Raw genomic sequence first — 5,477 nt, forward strand, 5'->3', positions numbered from 1 at the left:
TTAAGGGTAGTTTTGAGACACACTTTAGATATACTTCTGTAGAGTTGACTCTATAGCCATCAATGTCCTAACACTAAGCACTATATTTTAAGGGTAGTTTTGAGACACACTTTAGATATACTTCTGTAGAGTTGACTCTATAGCCATCAATGTCCTAACACTAAGCACTATATTTTAAGGGTAGTTTTGAGACACACTTTAGATATACTTGTGTAGAGTTGACTCTATAGCCATCAATGTCCTAACACTAAGCACTATATTTTAAGGGTAGTTTTGAGACACATTTTAGATATACTTGTGTAGAGTCAATACATTATCCAATACACTAGCACAAATTTACTAAATCTAGTTATAGCATATTTCCCATTGTATAGCACTTTTTGATTGGATCAAGCTGAACATAGGTTGATGGCATATATTGTGCTACTTGTAAATAGTACACAATGCTGTAAGCTAAGTTAAATGACCAATGCATAGATAAAATGACCTTAATAAATTCAGGAATACAAAACTGCACATTTTGAGGTTTTTAAAATTATATTTTCCCAACTCCTATGCAGACTTTCCCCTTTCAACCACAACATCAATGATAGTGATTAAGGGTAAATGCAGTTTATGTTTTTTCTTACCTTTCCTACCCAAGGATAAATGAACCCAGCCCCAACACTGGCTCCAACATCTGTGATGGACAGTGTAAATTCAGAAGGTGCACCTTTTGATTGCAGGGTCACCTGTCAATGACAGATGAGTCTTGGCCATACATACAGGAAGGTCATTCAGACCCTAAAAGACAAAAGCATTAATAATACATGTACTTATATATATATATATATATATACATATATATATACATATATATCAATAAATAAAGAACAAAAATAATATCAAATTTACTCTCATTGATAACTTCTTATCCATCAATCAAATCACAATGTAAATGAAATTATCTTGCAATACAGCAATTATTGTTAAGAACAAGTATCCAACTGATGATTGAATACATTCTAATCATTACAGGTTTGAATTTTTCTGGTGTATTGATATATGGCATTAGACATTTCTAATAATTTTTTATGCATGATTGTCATCAAGTTCCATTTTAAATTTTAGTTTTGATCTATATTTAGTTAGATTCTTTGATAAAAAGATTTTAATAATGACTAATATTAATATTGAAAACTACAAATGTATTTCCCAAGTGATGAAATCTCAAGAATGGAGACTTAAGAAGTATGTTACATATAAAAATTAAATCTAACAGAATCTTACCAGTGATTGTGCTAGTTTTTTTTTTGTCATTGCTTACATAATGCACATGCCTAAGAATGTGTATCTTATATTAAGGAAGTTGCAGTAACATATTCTAACTATCTGTTTCCACAAAAATTAATTAAATCTTGTCAATTTACTGAGATAAACACCTTTCATGATCTAAACATGACTATATGCAACTCAGTAAAGTTTTGATTTGAATTTGAAAGCTGTCAGTCGTGTTCTCTGAGAAATTAGGCCAGTGATTCATTTATTTAGAAGTTCTTAAATAATATGATTTCCACCAATTTCATTGCAACTGAACCCAAGTGTTGTTGAATATATCGTTCATTGACTTTAAAACACTCCAACCTCATGTTTTGAAATGTATGCATGAATGAGTGAAGAACCTGCTCATTGATCACAAAATTATTGATTATTATTGTTAAGTTTATCAGATTCAAACAACTCACATAAATAAAGGAACTTATTATTAATTGAAAACAAAGTATGTTATCAGATAAAAATTAATTTTGACCAGGAATACTGTTAGCTAAAATACTGTAACTTAGTCTGACCTAACACTATTTTGAAAGGTCAGGTCATAAGTCACCAATAAATATTTTACAGTTTCTACAGATTTTTTTTATGATTTATATTCAAAAGTGGTTACTACTTCAAACATTAAAATAAAGTATGAAAAGAAATATTCTAATGATTATTAATCAAGTTGAAATGGGACTTTTTAATCAACATTTAAAATTTTTGAAATCATAACACTAAAGCAAGTATCTTTAATATTTTTTCAACAACTGTTTTAAGTAGTTAGTAAAGTGGTTCTAAGTTTCATGCAACTTAGTTAAGTATTTTCACAGGAATATATGGCAAAGGAAAAAGACACAAAATTTATCACTGTGTCACTTTCCAATATTTACAAGTTTCAAGAGTGCTGAACAATTTTTCTTCTGTCCACTTAATACAACCATCATTCTAATAGTAGTCACTTAATACAACCATCATTCTTACAGTAGTCACTTAATACAACCATCATTCTTACAGTAGTCACTTAATACAACCATCATTCTTACAGTAGTCACTTAATACAACCATCATTCTTACAGTAGTCACTTAATACAACCATCATTCTTACAGTAGTCACTTAATACAACCATTATTCTTACAGTAGTCACTAAATACAACCATTATGTTTACAGTAGTTACTTAATACAACCATTATTTTTACAGTAGTTACTTAATACAACCATTATTCTTACAGTAGTTACTTAATACAACCATTATTCGTACAGTAGTCGTCTTACAGATCCATATTAAGATTTTTACATTTTCTAACTGTTTTACAAAAACATAAATCTTCAGCATGGGCAGGATTTATGACCAAATTACTGTGAATGTGTATACTATATCCCACAGGAAAAATGTATTGGGGGGGGGGCAACTAGTTATCTTATTTTAGCATAGATTTGAAAAATGAACAAAGCTAAAAAAAAGGAGATATATGTAATTTTGAACCAAAAAGACTCGTGGGAAGACAGCCAGTCAACAAAATTCACTGCCAACTCTTGTCAGAGCAAATCATTGGATTTGATCATCACCTTCATAGTGCACTCATGGCCCCAGTGTGTGCAGTGTGTTCTGGTGGCAATGGATCACAAACCATGAATTCTGAAATTCAGTAGACTATACCTTACCCATCTTCTTGCTGTATCAGAAACTTAATAAATAATCAAGACTTTCAAATGAGACTTACGTACTTGTTTTTTGTAAGTATCAATCTTTTCTTTAGCTTTTGGTGAAAATTCAACATTAGAAGCTCCATACATTTTCTTGGCAATAACCTCGATTTTCTCTTCAAGAGATTGCTGGAAAAAAAAAAAGACAACTGTATATAGTAATTTGAATTCTGTAATAAATTTTATTTTAAATGTGAGTTCTTGTAAAACATTTCCCTTTAAAAAATGTGTATGGTCAAAGTTCTATACCATTTTTCTGTACCTATTACCTGATGATAATAAAACATTATTATGAACAATTTCTTTGTTTGGTTGAATTTTGAGCAAAGCTACCTGAAGGCTACCTGTGATAGCCATCCATAATTTTAAAGTGATAGACTAGAAGGAAGACATCTAGTCAACACCACCCACTGCTAACTCTAGGGTTAATTTTTACTAATAAGTAACAGGATTAATCATTATATTATAAAACCCTTATGGCTGAAAGGACAATCATGTGTGGTAATGGGTTTTGATTCTACAACTCTCAGATTTCTAGCCTTGTGCTCTTAACTACCAGTCCAGGCCCAATTAAGAATAACAGCATTTAAGTTTGAAGAAAAAACATGAATTTAAAATTTACATTTTTTATTTCCTAAACTTGAATTTATTTTTTTATTCTTGTAATGCAAAAATAAGTATCATAACAACTGTGATTAGGACAATTTTTAAGCCTTTTTCTCAAATACAATATACACAGCACAACAGAAATATTTCCTACACAAAAAGTAATGTTTTATTAGAACTTCAGCAGTAGCAATGGTTCTTTAAACATTAGAATGTGGCATGATCTAAACAATTTAAACACTTACACAGGCCTGCAATGGTTTTATTGTCTTGAAATTTTTACATGTTCTACAATAATTCCTGTATGCTGAATCTAAAAATGATATCCATTTTTCTCCATCATGTGCAGATTTTTCACAATATTTCATATGTTCTTTTACATAAGTGAATAATTTTCATTGAAATCGGGGCACATTTTGTTATGCTTAAAATGTTGCAACCACTGGTTATAGATTTCTTTAGACCAATTGTGACGTGAGAGTCTTATCAATCATACTAGAACCCATGAGAAACACACCTCTAGTATATAAATGGTTAATGGGCCACATGACGCGTCATTTCTGGACATCACTTGTTTATGCGTGCACTTTGACATTATTTTTTCTTTTCAATATTATTTATTAATTGCTATAGCAACAAGAGGTTGTGTAAATGACCCAAACATATTCTGTTATAATTATGGTAAATTTGTTGTAAAGAAACAAAGGCAATACATTACAGAATTCATCAAAAAAGCATATTACATGTATTCAGGGTCCAGACTTTGGGTTAAGAACTTACTTTCTCCGAGGAACATCATTTTACTGGTACAGAAATCGTGAGAAAGGGTTTATACCATACTTTTCGCTAGAAAGTTCACTGGTTAATTGCAACAATATTGCTGAATTAATACCAATGCTAGGAGTTGCAGTCTATGAACCAAGTAAGTAGCGATTGTTCATTGATTCCTCCAAAAGAAGTCTAAAAGGTGTTCTCCTTCACAATGCATCTGTTCCTATTGCTCATTTGAAGGAAACGTATGAAAATCTCAAACTTTTTCTTAATAAGGTCAAATACAAAGAACATGGTTGGCTACTTTGTGGAGACTTAAAAGCCCTTTGTATGTTATTGGGTCAACACTCTGGTTATACAAAGTTTCCCTGTTTTTTTGTGTGAATGGGACAGCAGAGCATGAAATCGGCACTGGATAAAGAAGCAATGGCCATGCAGAGTTAGCCTGATACCAGGATCGAAAAACATTGAATGTGAAAGTTTGGTTGACACAAAGAGAGAGTCCTATTACCTCCACTTCACATAAAACTGGGCTTGATGAAGCAGTTTGTAGAGGCCTTAGACAAAGATGGCAACAGTTTCAAGTATCTATGTGGACAATTCACAGCTCTTTCAGAAGCGAAACTTAGAGAAGGGATTGTGTTGGGCCTCAGATTAGGAAATCAACTTCAGATGAATAGTTCGAAAGGACAATGAGGAAAGTTGAAAAAAAGAGCATGGATTGCCTTTAAAGATGTTATTGACAAATTTTTAGGAAACAACAAGGACCCAAATTACAAAAATTTTGTCAATAACATGCTCAATAAATTCAAACAGTTGAGTTGTAATATGAACTTGAAAGTTCATTTCTTACACTCACATATTGACTATTTCCCTGAAAATCTCAGTGCCATCAGTGAAGAACAAGGGGAAAGGTTTCCTCAATACTGATTCCTACTAGTCATTAGAAACAAGATCCTCCAGACACAGTAAATAAAAGAAAAGCCACAGCACGTAATTTTGAGACTAAAAGACGTAGATTTCACATTATAAATCAGGATGAATGAGGATGCATATTCGTTTGACATCAGTGTTCTTTCCTTTTCTTCAGTTTGTTTG

The 5,477-nt window shown here is 31.6% G+C and overlaps 1 pseudogene; it reads right to left on the reverse strand.

Annotated features, from left to right (window-relative positions):
• LOC106464423 overlaps nt 1–5,477 on the reverse strand; it is a 70,669-nt pseudogene that overhangs the window by 4,569 nt on the left and 60,623 nt on the right.

Source organism: Limulus polyphemus, unplaced genomic scaffold (assembly GCF_000517525.1).
Source record: "Limulus polyphemus unplaced genomic scaffold, Limulus_polyphemus-2.1.2 Scaffold1648, whole genome shotgun sequence".
NCBI classification, from domain to species: Eukaryota; Metazoa; Arthropoda; class Merostomata; order Xiphosura; family Limulidae; genus Limulus; species Limulus polyphemus.